We start from the raw sequence: 19,664 nt of genomic DNA on the forward strand, positions 1-19,664 counted from the left end.
ATAGAAGTGAATAAATGACGCTAAGTATGATAGACTGCAAAACCGGGACTAAGTTTAAACTGGAATGCCAACTGTTCAATATGATTTAAACCACAATCATGGTCTGCAGAAGAGCATCTCTGAACATGTCCAACATTGAGGCGGACTGTCTACAGCAGCAGAAGACCACACCTGGTGTCACTCCTGTCAGCTAAAAACAGAAAACTGAAGCTACAATTCACACAGGCTCACCAAAATTGGACAATAGAAGATTGGAGAAGCGTTGCCTGGCCTAATGAGACTTGATTTCTGCTGCGACATACAGATGTTAGGGTCAGAGTTTGGCATCAACAACATGAAACCATGGATCCATCCTGCCTTATCCTGCATTGAATTAACGGTCCAGGCCGGTGGAGGTAGTGTAATGGTGATGGGGACATTTTCTACAATAAAGCACCTTTGGGATGTGGTCGAATGGATGATTCACATCATGGCTGTGCAGCCGACAAATGTGCAGCAACTGCTTGATGCTATCATGTCAATATGGAGCAAAATTCCTGAGGACCCTACTGAAAAAAACAGCTTAAACCAGCCTAGGCTGGTTGGCTGGTTTTAGCTGGTCGACCAGGCTGGTTTTAGAGGGGTTTTGGCCATTTCCAGGCTGGTTACCAGTCATTTCCAGCCTAGTCTTAGCTGGTCAGGCTGGGAGATGACCAGCTAAAACCAGCTTGACCAGCCTAGCCAGGCTGGGAGCCCAGCCAAAACCAGCTATGTCCAGCTTAAACCAGGCTGGTCAAGCTGGTTTTAGCTGGATTTAACTGGTCATTTTCCAGCCTGACCAGCTAAGACCAGGCTGGAAATGGCTGGAAACCAGCCTGGAAATGGCCAAACCCCTCTAAAACCAGCCTGGTCGACCAGCTAAAACCAGCCAACCGGCCTAGGCTGGTTTAAACTGGATTTTTCAGCAGGGAAATATTTCCAGTACCTTGTTGAATCTATGCCATAAAGGATTAAGGCAGTTCTGAAGGCAAAAAAGAGGGTCCGACCCAGTACTAGTAAGGTCTATCTAATAAAGTGTATACATACAAGAGTGTATAATTCCATAATCTATGCTGTCTCACATGTATCACACAAATGCACTGACATAGATAGATGGTAGACTGTAATCTGTACAGACTGCACAGTGTGCAATGAGCAGTATGCTAGTACTCCATTTCAGAGTCAGATGTAGCATAGAGCAGTGTGTGTGTGTGTGTAAGAGGAGGAGAGGAAAAAAGCCAGCAGGGTATGTAAGCACGTGTCCAAGAATTCAGTGCTGTAGAAATGTGTTACCACTAGATGGCAGGCTTGTGTGCTGAATCGTATGTTGCAATGAAACACAAGACACACATCTTCAAAACGCGTGCGAGCACCATTGCCTTTTCTCTTACAGCAGGGAATCGAACATTGTGTTTCCAGAATCGATGTGATGTGCTTGAAAAATGTGATGTTTTTCAGAGCACACGGTGACTGTTTGTTTTAATGCAGTCTCCTGCTTTTGTGTCGCTCCCCGTCTCTGCTATCAGCCTCAAACAAACTACAAAGTGTGTGTGTGTGTGTGTGTGTGTCTGAATGTGGCTGTGTGTGTGTAAGAACCGCAGCTTCAAATCAAGAGGGGAGGACAGATGAGAGCCAGTTCTGTCTGAAAATGAGACGACAACAAACCCGAAACACTACCTCTAAAAACAAAACACAGATGCTAACGCTAGTTAAGAGATACTAACGCTAAAAACAAAATGCTTTATTCTAGTGATAGATACTGACCCTAGCAACAGCACTTTATGATGAGGGTCGGTTATGGCTGAAAACACGACAAAAAACCCACAACCTCTAAAATAAACAGATGCTAGTTGAAAGATAGCCTACTGATGCTAACAACAATCGCTTTATGCTAGTGATTGATACTGACCCTAATATTTTATCATGAGACCAGTTAGGGATACAAAACAACAACAACAAACTTGAAACACCACCTCTGAAAACAAAACACAGATGCTAACGTTAGTTGAGAGATACTAACGCTAAAAACAAACGCTTTATGCTAGTGACAGATACTGACCCTAGCAAAAACACTTTATGAGGAGGGCCAATTCTGGTTGAAAACGAGACAACAACAAACCTAAAACACCATCTCTGAAAACAAAACACAGATGCTAACGTTACTTGAGAGATACTAACGCTAAGAAAAACAAACGCCTTATGCTAGTGACAAATGCTGACCCTAGCAACAACGCTTTAAGATGTGGGCCAGATATGGCTAAAAACGAGACAACAACAAACCCACAACCTCTGCAATAAACAGATGCTTGTTGAGAGATAGCCTACTAACGCTAGCAACAAATGCTTTATGCTAGGGACAGTTACTGACGCTAGCAACAACACTTTATGAAGTGGGCCAGTTATGGCTGAAAACGAGACAACAACAAACCTGAAACACAACCTCTGAAAACAAAACACAGATGTTAATGTTAGTTGAGAGATACTAACACTAAAAACAAATGCTTTATGCTATTGACAGATGCTGACCCTAGCAACAAGACTTCATGATGAGGGCTAGTTACGGCTGAAAACAAGACAACAACAAACCTACAACCTCTATAATATACGGATGCTAGTTGAGAGATACTAATGCTAACATCAAATGCTTTATGCTAGTGACAGTTACTGACCCTAGCAACAACACTTTATGATGAGGTCCAGTCCTGCCTGAAAACGAGACAACAACAAACCCACAACCTCTGCAACAAACAGATGCTAGTAGAAAGATATCGCTAACAACTATGTTTTATGTTAGTGAATTACTAACCCTAGCAACAACACTTTATTCTAGCTCAGACACACTATAGTGACCTAAGAGCATCGTATTTACATCTAATACCAAAGTAATACCATCTAATAACATTGTTTTACCACCTAATACCATTGTATTTCCACCTAATACCACTGTTTTACCACCTAATACCATTGTATTTCCACCTAATACCACTGTTTTACCACCTAATACCATTGTATTTCCACCTAATACCACTGTTTTACCACCTAATACCATTGTATTTCCATCTAATACCATTGTTTTTCCAACTAATAGCATTGTATTTACATCTAATACCATAGTAATACTATCTAACACTATAGAATTACCATCTTATACCATTGTTTTACCACTTAATACCATTGTATTTCCATTTAATACCATAGTATTACCATCTATTACCATAGTATTACTATCTAATACCATTGTATTGCCATCTAATACCGTTGTTTTACCACCTAATACCATTGTATTTCCATCTAATATCATAGTATTACCATCTAATACCATAGTATTACAATCGAATACCATTGTTTTACCACCTAATACCATTGTATTTCCATCTAATACCTTAGTATTACCATCTAATACCATAGTATTTCCATCTAATACCACTGTATTACCACCTAATACCACTGTATTGCCATCTAATACCATTGTTTTTCCAACTAATAGCATTGTATTTACATCTAATACCATAGTATTACCATCTAACACCATAGTATTACCATCTAATACCATTGTTTTACCACCTAATACCATTGTATTTCCATCTAATACCATAGTATTACCATCTATTACCATAGTATTACTATCTAATACCATTGTATTGCCATCTAATACCGTTGTTTTACCACCTAATACCATTGTATTTCCATCTAATATCATAGTATTACCATCTAATACCATAGTATTACAATCGAATACCATTGTTTTACCACCTAATACCATTGTATTTCCATCTAATACCTTAGTATTACCATCTAATACCATAGTATTTCCATCTAATACCACTGTATTACCACCTAATACCACTGTATTGCCATCTAATACCATTGTTTTTCCAACTAATAGCATTGTATTTACATCTAATACCATAGTATTACCATCTAACACCATAGTATTACCATCTAATACCATTGTTTTACCACCTAATACTATTGTATTTCCTTATAATACCATAGTATTAGCATCTAATACCATAGTATTACTATCTAATACCATTGTATTGCCATCTAATACCGTTGTTTTACCACCTTATACCATTGTATTTCCATCTAATATTATAGTATTACCATCTAATACCATAGTATTACCATCTAATACCATTGTTTTACCACCTAATACCATTGTATTTCCATCTAATACCTTAGTATTACCATCTAATACCATAGTATTTCCATCTAATATCATAGTATTACCATTTAATACCATTGTATTACGATCTAATACCATAGCATAACCATCTAATACCATTGTATTTCCATCAAATACCATTGTATTACCATCAAACACCATAATATTATCATCTAATACCATAGTATAACCATTTAATACCATAGTATTACCATCGAACACCATAGTATTACCATTGAATACTATTTTGTACAAATCAATTTTCTTCTTTCGACATACTTGTTCCTTTATTTTTTACAGTAGCACATAAATATCACAGTATATGTATATGACATTATGTATTACCATTCTGTACCATGGTGTCAATGTTAATCATACAGCGTCTAATATTGTCACTGCAACACTATGTTTTCTAAAGGGAGTTGCTTTAATATGCTTTACAGTGTGTGAGCAATCTCAAGAACGTGTTACGAACGTCATAATCTGTAAACTGCTATATTTAGCCAAAAACCAGCTTGACGTTCATTCAGAAAAATTGATTGTGACATCATATTAGAGATATGAGACACAGACAAGGCAGCGTTCTGCCTAGTGCCAGCTCTGCGTGGGAGCGCACGTGTCCTATGCCAAGTTACCAGACGCGCACTTGAATACAGCACTCGTTTTTTTTCCCTGACAGGCTTTTTAGCTTCGAGGCCATGCTACTCTCCAAACCCACCCCTTACCGCTCTCTTCTCACACACACATACACACACACCCTGTATATACAGTGTTTGGCTTGCAGGTTGTTGTTCCAGCTACCGTATAGTGCTCTCCAAGCCTCTCTTTACTTCTGTGGGCAATCATCAAACGGCAGAGCTGGAAAAGATGTCTGCTTTCAGACGGCGTTTGTTATTTATTTTTGAAGCGTGCGGCATCGCGGCCAAGTCGTAATCACGCAGGGCTCAGAAGCTAATTAAAGAATGCAAATTGTACTTGATTCGGTCTGTGACCAATGCGAACATCAAGACAGACGGCTTTATGTTATTCATAGCTCTGTGCTCATCTCCGAAGAGGAACATCACAGAGAGGATTGATTAAAAAAAGATGGGTTGGAATCGGGGCGTCTTAGCAAACGGAGCGCCTTAGCAAACTGCCTCACGGCTAATTGAACAACCTGCTCCTTGAATATGACCGTGTTTGTCTTGGAAATGTCAATACGGACAAGCAGGCCTGTGTTTTTTGAACATGCAAAATGCAATTAGGGTCTATTTATGTCCAATTACAGAAGAGAACGCAAATAGCAAACCCTGTAGTCATAATCATTTGCATTAAACAAGGACTAGAATGATCTATGTCTCAAAGAAGTCAATTAACAGTGCCGTAGAGTGTAAATCAGTATTGCTCAGTATTGAAGGGTGTAGCTGTGAAACAACTGAAATCATTCAGTATAATGGTATGAAACTGTAAAGCCACACTGCACTTTCGCCTCATAGACTTCCATTCTTATGTACGCGAATGTGACACACCAGAAATGTAAGCTTGTACGACAAGTTTTGCAGTTCGATGTGTTGTAAAGTTCAAGCTTGGGGAACTCTGACCTGCGAAAGTGCATCACGTGACTGCGTGAGACCAATTGAAGATTGAAACTAGGGCTGGGCGATTTTTCCGATTTTTTCGAATTTACGTTTTAAGACGATTTAATTTTAAATGAAATCGAGAAATCACGATTTTTAAAATATATATATATATTTAATACATTATAATGGCACAAATGCGCTTGGGTTCACTCTCTGTATGAAGCAGAAAGCACACCAGAAGCGCCTCTCGGCGATGAGCCGCACAGCACCACGCCATGGATTTTAGAATTCTAAATAGGTTTCTATACACACACCGACGCCGCCCAGCCACGATTCACGAAGCACTTCTCATTTCAGTCGGCCCACAGAGCGCCATCTGATTAGTTTCATGTTAAATATCATGCGAATGTGCGCGTTTGGTGTGGGATAGTTTAAACTTTCATGTCCGCGCCGTGTCGCGGCGCTTCTGGTGTGCGACCTGCTTAACTGTCTTTTAAAGCTTGAAGTCATGTAGGATTTTATTGTTGCAGGTCTATGTGGATTGTCAAGACATTCCCGCATCAAGTCGATAAACTCGATCTCAACATTTATAAAGGACGTAAAAGCCTGCCATGTGAAAAACCGCGCCGATCTTTTGGTTTGAACACGAGTAGAGGTGAGGGACTGTAGCAGTGAAAATGAAAGTACCCGCCCCCATGACGTCATGTAGCGGACCTAGTTGAAAACCAGACAGATCAGGCAGCATAATACAGAGAGTGGAGCAAAGTGCATCAAATGATCGGTATTTAAAAGGGCAAAAAAGAAAAATAGATTAAATATATTATTTTATATTAGACACAGATCTGGTGCTTGTATTTACTCCTGCTATACGTCCACAACTTAAATTAGGCTTTACAGTTTCCATTCCTTTTTCTTCCACTGTATCTTTTTAAGAAAAAGGCAGCAGCATTACATTCTGTCATTCAATCGGAAGACAAAGTCTAAGCCGAGCTGACAGCCAATCTTTCCTAGGCTCAGCAAAACTTGCAAAAAATACCTCTGTATTCCTGCAACTGCAATATTTACACAAATATTTCTTATTCAAATCTTCAGCAACGCTATTTAACTCATGAATTTGTTTTACATTTATTTACACCTTGACCGATTTTTGTATGACATGGTCATTAAAAATACAAAGTTTCTTAACCAGATGGTTTTTCAAGTTACTTTTAAAGAGAATGTTACTTCAGTCATGTTGTTGTAATGTTTTGAGAAGACTAGTAACACACACACAAAAAAAGAAAAATCGAAATCGTGAATCGGTCAAACTTTATAAAAAACCTAGATTTTTTTTTTTTGCTAAATCGCCCAGCCCTAATTGAAACATGACCACTTTGTACACCGATCGCTCACTTTTTAATGTCTAAATTTCTTGTTTAATCCCACTCCTTTTCGCAGCGCCATAGATGGAAAACCTTGAGCCCTGGGTTCACTCCCTTTTCATTGGGCGAGAGGGGATTTGAGCTCAGGTAAGTCTTGAGAGCTCCTACAGATAAGTTCTTTGGGCCTATTATTGATTATTGGAAGTTGCAAAGGTGTGATAGGCTGTATGCGTACGCATACTATATAAGTAAGGCTGCATTTCATCTTTAAAACTAACGCTATGGGGCGGTATGATGCCGTTTCTTTTTGCGATAGCACATGACCGCTTACCTCTATATTGATGGCTTTCCCGCTGTTACCACTTAGTCCAGTGACTCACAGCGTACGTCAGCAGACTTGAGACACAGAGAGGAGTTGACCGCAACGACAGGGTTCAAATCTGGCGAAGAACAGCTTAAGAAAGCAGGTCAGACAAAAACAAAAGCCAAAAACTAAAACAAACATGTAAATAACAGGGTAAGAATGTGGTTAAATCTGAAAATGTGCTAAAATCAGGCTTTTCTTTTTCTGGATTGCTTTTTAAAACACTGTTGGCTCGGTTCTGGGAAGTGGGTGGGCGCTGGGGTTTAGGGAAGAGGGTGAGTTGGTCAGTCGATTGTTCACTCAATCAGCATGGGGGTCTTAGCTCAGTTAGGTTCTGAGAGCTCCCCCGGATTAGTTCTTTGGGCCTATTATTGATTATTGAAAGTTGCCATGGTGTGATAGACTGCTGAATGGCAGATGTTGAAAGCCTTGAACTAATTACTCATATACTGTGCCAATGATAACTTTGATAAATTCACTTATAACACATGTCTTTGGACTGTGGGAGGAAACCAGGGAACTTTGGGGAAACCCACGTGAGCACAGGGAGAACGTGTAAAGTCTGCACAGACACCCCAACTGGCTTCAAACCAGTGACCTTCTTGCTGTGAGGGAACAATGCTTACCACTGTACCACCCTATCCTGTACTAATCTAGGAAAGAGAGAGGGGTATGGAGGGATGGGGGGATTCTTCAAGACGAAGATAACTAAGGTGTAAATCTGGTTATTTATAATGTGTTTGGACTCATCTGATTGGTTAATCATGCGATGGCTAATACAAGACCTGCCATCCCTACTGAAAAAAACAGCTTAAACCAGCCTAGGCTGGTTGGCTGGTTTTAGCTGGTCGACCAGGCTGGTTTTAGAGGGGTTTTGGCCATTTCCAGGCTGATTTCCAGCCATTTCCAGCCTGGTCTTAGCTGGTCAGGCTGGAGGATGACCAGCTAAAACCAGCTTGACCAGCCTAGCCAGGTTGGGAGCCCAGCCAAAACCAGCTATGTCCAGCTTAAACCAGGCTGGTTTTAGCTGGATTTAGCTGTTCATTTTCCAGCCTGACCAGCTAAGACCAGGCTGGAAATGGCTGGAAACCAGCCTGGAAATGGCCAAAACCCCTCTATAACCAGCCTGGTCCACCAGCTAAAACCAGCCAACCTGCCTAGGCTGGTTTAAGCTGGATTTTTCAGCAGGGATGGTCAATCATAAGCATGTGATCCTCTCAAAATTAGCCTATAAATAAACTTCACTTCCAATTCTAAAATGCATAGTATGCAACCCCCTTTAGTCTCACTAACACACTCTCACAAGTACAAAACTCCCAGGTAACTTTGCAGGACCGACAAACACAAAGGTTCGCCAGACACCTCACTAGACATGTACAAACACACTTGACAAATAAAACCAGACCACACAAAAATGGCTGGCTGTCCTGACACTGAGATCCCACAGTTCACACAATGTCAGCGGGAGGAAGGAAACCCAGCAGTCGGAGCCCATTACTGTTACAGCACATCCCGCACAGCTGCACTAGCGAGTGTCCTAGAACATTTCCAGTGGCAAGTCAGCAGGACATTTTCAGATTCGTTGGAGGGGTTTGTCACCTTTGCAACAACTGGCACCCTGACAGTGACACAGTGGCACTTGGAGATCAGAGCGGCGCTGCTTCCCTGGAAAGCCTTGCTGTCATTTCAGTAATCTGTTGCAGCAGACGGGTTAGTCTTTATCTAGCGCAACTCTACTTTCTGACTCAACATGTGACGCCAGCTTGTACATGATACGCATGAGGGTTCAACAAAGATGAATGCCATGTGCATTGGAGAACCACAAAACCGTTAATGATGTATTTTTATATAGTCTTTCTCTTAATCCACACTCACTCTATGAGATTTACTACAGCTTAGGCTTTGATTTGAACAACCATGTGGAACTGTCAAAAGTTCAGCGTGCATATATTTAAGTCCCCATGAGAAAGTGATGAAGATAAATAAAGAGTTTTCTCAAAATGTGCTTAAATTAAAACTAATCAAGACTAAGATTTAATATAAATGTTAAATTCTTAATTAATTTTATTATTACATACATCTTTATTTTTTGTTTAACAAACAAATATCAACCACAAAGTTTATTAGTTCAATTATGTTGTACCTCCATATGGACCTCCATATTTCCTGCTGTTACCAGTTTGTCCAGTGGCTCGCAGCGTATGTCGGTGGACTTGAGATGCAGAGAGGAGTCAACCGCGAAAATGGAGTTTGAGTCTGGAAAAGAACGATTTCAGAAAGCAGGTAAGACAAAAATAAAAGCCAAAAAAGAAATTAAGTAAACAACAGGGTGAGAATATGGTAAATTCTGAAAATGTGGTAAAAATCATGTTGCCGTGAGGGGCTTTTCAGTTTTTAGATTGCTTTTCAAAACACTGTTGGTTGGGTTGAGGGAAGTGGATGGGCGCTGGTCTTTCGGTGTTTTTTTTAAAAACACTATAGGTTGGGTTTAGGGAAGGGATGAGTTGGTCAGTCAGTCAAAAGCAGCCGCTGGTGGATTTATATGAGAACAGTAAATGCAAATCGCACTTGCGAGAGATATTTGAGATCTCAAAAAGCGTACATAGTGGCCTCTGGTGGATTCGGGAAAACAAATACTGCAAAAAAAAACTTACATCCTAGGACGTATTTGCAGCTCTCTAAAAATATTTATAGGGGTATGTTTTCAGAATGAGCCTGGGTTGGAAATTTTGTATGTGATCAGAATACAAATCTCATTTATTAGGTCTAAATATATATACAGTTGAAGTTAGAATTATTAGCCCCCTTCGATATTTTTTCTTCTTTATAAAATATTTTCCAAATAATGTTTAACAGAGCAAGGGAATTTTCACAGTATGTCTGATAATATTTTTTCTTCAGGAGAAAGTCTTATTTGTTTTATTTCGACAAGAATAAAAGCACTTTTCATTTTTTTTAAACACCATTTTTGGGACAAAATTAGCCCTTTTAAGCTATTTTTTTCTCGATAGTCTACAGAACAAACCATTGTTATACAATAACTTGCCTAGTTACCCTAATTAACCTAGTTAAGCCTTTAAATTTCACTTTAAGCTGTATAGAAGTGTCTTGAAAAATATCTAATAAAATATTATTTACTGTCATCATGGAAAAGATAAAATAAATCCATTATTAGAAATGAGTTATTAAAACTATTATGTTTAGAAATGTGTTGAAGACATCTGCTCTACATTAAATAAAAATTGGGTACAAAAATAAACAAGCGGTCAAATAATTCAGCGGGGCTAATAATTCTGACTTCAACTGTATATATTTAGTTGGTAAAGCCATTTGCGCTGTTGATTATATGCAATTAATTGTGTCTATCTTGCAGAGAATGACGTACACTGGTTTCACGGTTCGGTTATGATTGTCATGCCTTCAGTTAAATTTGATAACTCGGTGCATTGGCGGTGCTTTCTATACATAATTAGATTTTTTTCTTCACAACCCAGGAATTTTTAAAAAATTAAAATCTATAAACATCTTTAAAATATTTGTAATACAATTTTGTCCTTTAATACAGCAGTAAGATATATGAACTGTACCTTTAGTTTTACCTGCTCAAAGAAAACACGCTTTCTGAATGTATCGAACAAAACTCCAACACATGCAGAGAAGACAACATGAGCATTTATAGCAAATAAACGCATGTAAATATTATCCCGCTTGCTTTTTGAGCGCTGTCAGGCGAGTTCTTACACCGCTATGATTGGTCATTGTCTTCACCCTCTCAACATGAGATGGAATGCGCTTATGATCTATTACTGAACCGATATCAATAATTTTGACACCCCTAGTAACGAGTAACGATGGAGCACATAAAAAACTCTATCGGAGTAAAAGTATTAAACTCATCGAAAATATGTACTGAAGTAAAAGTGAAAGTAGGAGAAAAGAACAATACTCCAGTAAAGTACAGATACTGCCTTTTAGGACTTAGGCCGTACTCACACTAGTTGCCTCGAACCGGGCCAAAGCACGCTTGTCCCCCCTACCGTCTCCCCCGACGGCCCGCACTCACACCACAATCGGGCATGGGCATGCTTACGTCATCGATGCTGCGCTGTTCAGTGAGAAGCGCTCTCACTCAGCAGCACAGTGGAGATTTCTCTAGTTATATCGTTTCAGTTGATTGATATGCAGTCACATGCAGTCAAATATTTCGCCAAACAGTCCTTAGGGATGCGGTGACATGCAGTCAGATATTTCACAATCGAACAGATCCACCACTTTTGGCGCTCATAAACAATCATAAAGCCCTCGTGCTGCAGGAATGAGGAGGTTTGCTGAAGGCGCGCAGCTGTCGTGCTGTGAGGAGTTTGCGTCTTTAATAAACTACGGCAGTTTGCGTTCATTGAACAGTAAGATTGATTAATAAATCAATATGTAACAGTCCCTTAAAGTCACGTCTTGCTTTCAGTTTTGGGCTTTAGTGCGTTTTGCACTCACACTACAAACGTACCGCGCCAAAGCCCAAGTGAACCGTGCTCAGGCCCACCTCATCCAACCGGGCCAGGGCCGGCCAAGTGAACCGTGCCTGAGCCAGATTCAGCGCACTCACACTTCTCAAATGATCCGGGAATTGAGCCTGGGCACGGTTCGGATAGCATAGTGTGAGTAGGCCCTTAGGTACAGCAGTGAAGTAGTTCTACTTCGTTACTATACATCTCTGGAGATAAACGACGTCAGTACGTAAAAAATGGTTATTATTTATTATTGAACCGATATCAAATTGTCCCTATCTACATTGTGGTGCACCAAAGAAACAATTAAATTTGACACCCCTAATCAAAACTATATAACAAAGTGAGGCGCACTCGACACACAACTGAGTGCCAACAGCAAAAACAACAGCTCAAAAAAAAAAAAGGGAAGATTAAAATGATTAAACGATAATTTTTTACACTCTTCACCGTTCATCAATAATTGTCTCATTTGTTTCTATTTCTGAAGCAATTTAATTTTCCTCTGGGTTAGTTAGCGTCATAGTCGGAGGCTAATGTGGGAGTGCGAGCTGCATTCATTGCGTTAGCGTGTTAGCTTAATGATTTCAGAGTACATTCCCCTACGCAGTTGCCCCGTTCGAGGCGTGACATTAATCAGTGGGGTGCACTCCATTGTTTAATGAATGGAAACAAATTACCTCATCCACTTTGACAGGTTAATGTTCTTAGACTTCTAATACTCCCTGCCTTCAAGACACAAGGCCCTAAGTGCCTTTTTTTGTTTCAACTTGGAAAGCGTTCCAGGTCTTGAGTGCTCATAAACCAAAGTGAAGGCCAGCTTCTATTGTTCTGCTCTGGGGAACACAATAGAAACGTTCCTATCGCAAGGTGACGCGAAGCGCAAGTGAACCTCGGTTGCAGTATCAATTCTTTGCAAAGGTCCCTCGGGCTGCTAAAGGGTTAATGATACTTGTCTGTGCAGTCTGGCTCATCAACTTTGGCTTGCAGCTCGTTAATCTTCATTCATGGTGTGCTGTAATGTCGACCGCTTAATTACAAATCTGGTCAACTGTCATGGGAAATGCACGTCCCGTGGGCTAAGAGTAATATTTCTGGCCGAGTCCCTAGGCAACTCTTGCAAACTATATTTGCAGTCGCATTTGCGTAAGTGTCGGTGTGTTATTTCACACAGCAAGTGGTTTGGTTTTGCTGAAAAGCTGCTAAACATGTCATGGACGCCGCAGGACTGCACTGCTGGTTGACGCCGCACCAATAATTTACTGGCGAAAAGCACTCTGATCTCAAATACTGGAGGAAAATGCATGTAATATTGAGATCAAGTGCTGCTTGAAAACAGGCGATGAAGGAGTTCAGTGTTGCTACGTATTTTAGGTGACAAGGCCAGGTTTCATGGATTGAATGGATTTGTGGTGTATGGTGGATTGTCATGAGGTAAATAAATGGATGGAGGGGTAATTAATTCAGGTTTGAAACCTTCCATGGTGGATATAAAGAGTAAATCTGACAAGACAAGGTCTGGATCTCAGCGCTGTGCAGAAGTGTCAATCAAACTGAGATGAAGTGCACTGTGAATGTCTGAGAAAAAGCAGTTGAGGCATATGCACCCACTGGCCACTTTATTAGGTACACCTTACCAGCGCCGGGCTCTTTTGCTTTCAGAACTGCCTTAATCCTCAGTGGCATAGATACAACAAGATACTGGAAATATTCCTCAGAGATTTTGCTCCACATTGACATGATAGCATCACGCAGTTGCTGCAGATTTGTCAGCTGCACATCCATGATGTGAATCTCGCATTCCACCACATCCCAAAGGTGCTCTTTTGGATTGAGATCTGGTGACTGTGGAGGCCATTTGAGTACAGTGAACTCATTGTCATGTTCAAGAAACCAGTCTGAGATGATTCTTGCTTTATGACATGGTGCGTTATCCTGCTGGAAGTAGCCATCAGGAGATGGGTACAATGTGGTCATAAAGGGATGGATGTGGTCAGAAACAATACTCAGGTAGGCTGTGGTGTTGACACGATGCTCAATTGGTACTAATAGACCCAAAGTGTGCCAAGAAAAATATCCCCAACAATATTACACCACCACCACCAGCCTGAACTGTTGAGGCAGGATGGATCCATGCTTTCATATCATTGACACCAAGTTTTGACCCTAACATTTGAATGTCACAGCAGAAATGGAGACTCATCAGACCAGGCAACTTTTTTCCAATCTTCTACTGACAGGAGTGGCACCCAGTGCTGCTGTAGCCCATCTGCCTCAACCATGCCATGTTCAAAGTCACCTGTCTTCCTCATTCTAATGCTCTGTTTGAACTGCAGCAGATCATCTTGACCTACATGTCTAAATGTATTGAATTGTTGCCATGTAATTGGCTGATTAGAAATTTGGTTTCCACTTTATATTAAGTGGCCTTAACTAATATGTACTTACACAGGAATTAATAGTTTGTTACAATGTACTTATTGTAAAATACATGTATTTACTGTGTACTTATGCTTGATTAAATACATGTATGTAATTACATCTGTTATTAACTTTTGTAATTACATTTGTAAATACACTGTTGACCACCCCTTACACCTTAACCCTCCCTTAAACCTACCCATGCCACCAAACCTGTCCATAACCCAACCTCTATCCCCACTCAAAAGCACCACAAGTGTTCTCAAATACATTATGAACACAGTAAGTACATTGTATTTATTTTTTGACGCAAGTACATAGTAGTTAAGGACACTTAATATAAAGTGGGACCCAAAATTTGCATTAACGAGCAGTTAGAAAGGTGTACCTAATTATAATATTATAATCAGTGCTTAATTTGTAAATTACGAGGTCCCAGAATAGATCTGGGTAACGGATCCGACATGTTACAAGAAGAGGGAGACGTGTTGCAGACGAAAGTCAGGAGCCAGGGGTGTGGGGGTTGAGTATTGCGGGTGAAAGTGAAAAGCAAGTCGGGGTGCGTGTGGTGGGGATTGACTGTTGTGGACGAAAGTGAAAAAGTTTGTTGAGTCGCGGAAGATCGTGAAGAGACGGGCGGGGGTGCGTGTTAGGAGGGGATCAATAAAATGAGGTGCTGTATCAGATTTCAGAGGTGTTCTGGCACAAATTAAGCCCTGATTAGAATAAATTATTATTATTAATAATAATATCTATTATTCTGAGATTTCAAACAAATTTAAAACAGAAATGTTGTCGTTCAGAAAATTACTTTTCATTAAATAACTAAGAATGGGGCGAGGCAGTGGCGCAGTAGGTAGTGCTGTCGCCTCACAGCAAGAAGGTTGCTGGTTCGAGCCTCGGCTCAGTTGGCATTTCTGTGTGGAGTTTGCATGTTCTCCCTGCCTTTGCGTGGGTTTTCTCCGGGTGCTCCGGTTTCCCCCTCAGTCCAAAGACATGCGATACAGGTGAATTGGGTAGGCTAAATTGTCCGTATTGTATGAGTGTGTGTATGAATGTGTGTGTGGATGTTTCCTAGAGATGCATAAAAACTTGCTGGATAAGTTGGCAGTTCATTCCACTGTGGCGACCCCGGATTAATAAAGGGACTAAGCCGACAAGAAAATTAATGAATAAATAACTAAGAATCCATGTTCAAACATGTTTATATCATATTCAAAGTAAAAAACAAAACTACTCAGAAAATTAGAACAAATATTTGACCAATTTATAAAAGAAAACAAAACTAAACACAAAACAAAACAAAAACTACCCCCTCCCAAAACGAACAAAAAAAACGCAAAGAAAAACAAACAATTGAGTTACAAACAACAACAAAAAGAAATTATGTTAAAATATTTGTTTTTTACAAATTTAAGTAGATTGCAAATAAAACAATTAAGTTGTCACAAAAAAAACTCTTAAAAACTGTGTTGCAAGTCCTTTTTTGAGTGCACATATGTGAAGTAAACCTGCACCGGAGTTGTCTATAGCTTGAGTTGTCCTCATCCTCAGACAGTGACTTTCAGCTCCGGTGATGAACTGTGAGTTTCAGCCACAGCGAATCCCAGCTCTAATGGAAGCTCACGCTGCATTGGCTTCAGGAGAAATCTGTAGCCGGTCTCGGCCCGTTGGTGACATCAAAGCCCTGCTCTGGCACTGTGATGCGATTTGTGGCGTCCCCGGCGGGATCACGCAACACCGCAGACCTCGACTGAACTCCTGCAAACTCACACTCGGCTGGAGGATGACCTCTTCTCCACCCATGGCTTCTCCGGAGACAGCAGGACAGGGGACGGAGGGCCGATTATGCCTCATATTGGAGCTCAGTGCTGGGACCCGCTGCTCCGGTGGCCTCAATGCTGCTCCGGCTATTTCGAGTAAGGTCAGAGTAAATCTAAGGGGCAGCGGCCTTCAACCTAAAACAGCTCCTTCATTCTGGACAGGAATTAATGAGTCCAGGAATCTGAGAAGAACAGCTCGATTCCTCAGTAAACAAGATCGATTTTAAAGCACACCTTTATGTGACCTTTAGGTAATGAAGATTTCACACGGGCTAATTTGTGGCTAATAGCAACGTCATTTTTACAAAAGGCAATATTTAAAAATATTTAAAATAATTTAGTTTGGGCCATCTTGAATGATTTCTAATAGCAAATAATAATGTTAATACTGATAAATGTGTACATTTGTGCACATGGTTGAGAAAAAACTAAACAAAAATGACTTCATGGATAAAATAGATGTTTTTTTTTTTTAAGGATTAAATTACTGTTCTCATATTCTCTTAGCCGGCAGCTAACTCTCTGCAACTCCCACATGGTCATCCATTGAAGCTAAGCAGGGCTGCGCCTGGTCAGTACCTGGATGGGAGACCTCATGGAGAGCTAGGTTGCTGCGGAAAGTGGTGTTAGTGAGACCAGCAGGGGGCGCACAATCTGTGGTCTGTTTGGGTCCTAATGCCCCGGTATATTGATGGGAACTCTGTACTGCTCAGTGCTTTCGGATGAGACGTTAAAAATTCCCACTGGTCATGGCCTCCTTACCATCTCCATATCATTATTGGCTTCATCACTGTGTCTCCTCTCCTGGTGTGTAGTTCGCGGTCTGGCGCAATATGGCTGCTGCCACGGCATCCAGTTGGATACTGCACAATGCACAATGCTAATGATATTAAAGTATACATATATATATATATATATATATATATATATATATATATATATATATATATATATATATATATATATATACTTTAATATCATTAGCATTTAGGCAATGCACACAAACAAAAACCTAGGTTGACTTCAAAAATGTTTAAAAAATGATGTATAATTCCTTATTAAATAATAATACAATAATAATAAAGACATATTTCAAAAGCAAAAAAGTTACTGGTAAGTTTTGGTGTCATGTCTGAAAAAAATATTTTTTAAATATTATTAAAAGCATATTAAAAAAATATTATTAAAAACACTAATGGCTGTCACGGTCACCAACGATCCAACCTGTGCAGATCGCTGGTTAACACAGATCACATAGAACTACAAATCCGTCAGTTTATGGACTACAATTCCAGTCATGCATCACCTAGTATTAACAACAGTAATAATGGTGGATAATTGAGTGTTGATTATGGGTGGAAATTAATTTTGGAAGTTACCACAAATTAAAAAAAAAAAAAAAATTGTAAAATAAGAACAATTAAAAGGGGTAGTTCACCCAAAAATCACTGGATGCCATTCATTTGTGGTGTCTTTAATAAGTCATTTGCATTGACTTGATTTTTGAGTGAACTATCCCTTTAAATTGTTCTTATTTTACTAGAAACGCCAACTCAGGCCTGTGTGTGATCAGATAGTCTCTCTTCATGCAGATGTGATGGTGTTGAGAAGCGAGACGCGCCAGCAGTTGAAGATATTTATAACAAATGAATAGCCACCAATGACTTCTACAGTGATTCATTTCCTATTATGTAAGTCAATTGGTGTCAATTATGGGTGAAAATCAATTTTGAAAGTCACCACAAATGAATGGCACCCATTGACTTCCAATGAGATATTTGGGTGAACTATCCCTTTTAATTGTTCTTATTTTACTAGTAACGCCAACTCAGGCCTGCATGTGATCAGAATGTCTTATGTTCAGCTCATCATGCAGATGTGATGGCGTCGGGATGTTAGAAGCTCCAGTGGTTGAAGATATTTTAAAACAAGTGAATGGCGCCAATTGTCTTCCATAGTGATGTTCCATAGTGATTTAGGGTGAACTATCCCTTTAAATTGTTCTTATTTTACTTGTAACGCCAACTGAAGCCTGTGTGTGATCAGATCAGCCTCATGTTCAGCTCATCATGCAGATGTGATGGTGTTGGGATGTGAGAAGCTCCAGCAGCGTCTCACACTCATTCCTCCAGTTTCTCCAGCTCATGCTGTGCTCCAGTTCCTGTCATTGAGGAAGTCCACGATTACAGCGCGTTCTAGAGCACACATTTGCATGGGCTCCTCCAGAGGCACTTACCCGCCTAATGTGATAAACGGCTGGTCACGACTGATCCTGCAACACCACCGCGAGCTGTGAAGTGATACCAGGAGCCAAGAAAGCACACCACCTCGCAGACTTTATACCTGAAGCGCAGGAGCTTCACACCACCAGGCACTGCAAAAATATCCGTAAATAAGCAGATTTCTGTATTTTGTGATTTATGTTTTCATTTTCCCCTATTAATTTTTGGTTTTCCCTGCAGAATAATCCAACTTAAACCAGCCTAGGCTGGTTGGCTGGTTTTAGCTGGTTGACCAGCCTGGTTTTAGAGGGGTTTTGGCCATTTCCAGGCTGGTTTCCAGCCATTTCCAGCCTGGTCTTAGCTGGTCAGGCTGGAAAATGACCAGCCAAATCCAACTAAAACCAGCTTGACCAGCCTGGTTTAAGCTGGATATAGCTGGACTCCCAGCTTGGCTAGGCTGGTCAAGCTGGTTTTAGCTGGTCATCTCCCAGCCTGACCAGCTAAGACCAGGCTGGAAATGGCTGGAAACCAGCCTGGAAGTGGCCAAAACCCCTCTAAAACCAGCCTGGTCGGCCAGCTAAAACCAGCCAACCAGCCTAGGCTGGTTTAAGCTGGATTTTTCAGCAGGGTTTAATTGCATTATGAGACCTTGATCTTTCTTCCAACAACTTTTAACCCTGAACAGTTAAGAAAAGTGACTTTTATGAATATTTATTAAAGGTGCTGTGAGTTTTGGACTTTTCTAAAGCATAAAATGAGCATAATATGTTTGCAGATGTTTAAGGAACATGCTAAGTGAACATTCTTGATTATCTGAAAAACAATGCTGAAGTCAAATATTCTGCTTTAAAAATGTCCATTACGTGCCGGAACAGCTGTCTTTGTTTTGGTTCGTTAACCCGCTGTTACATTCGCTTGCAGAACGTATTTTGGATTTGTGTGTGCGTTTGTTTGTATGTGGGTGCAGGGCCGGCGCGTCCATAGAGGCGACCTAGGCGGCCGTCTAGGGCGGCAGTATAGAAAGGGCGGCGTCCGCGACACCTCCCTTGCCACCCGCGTCCTCAGTTATGTCCGCGACACCTCCCTCACCACCCGCGTCCTCAGATATATTCGCACATAGGCGACAGAGAGGGCAGCGTCAGCAACATTTCCATCAGCACCGGCGTGTCCTCAGTTATATCCGCGCATTGGGCGGCAGAATAGAGGTCCGCGACACCCGCACG

Source organism: Danio rerio, chromosome 1 (assembly GCF_052040795.2).
Source record: "Danio rerio strain M-AB ecotype USA chromosome 1, GRCz13ab, whole genome shotgun sequence".
Classification (NCBI taxonomy): domain Eukaryota; kingdom Metazoa; phylum Chordata; class Actinopteri; order Cypriniformes; family Danionidae; genus Danio; species Danio rerio.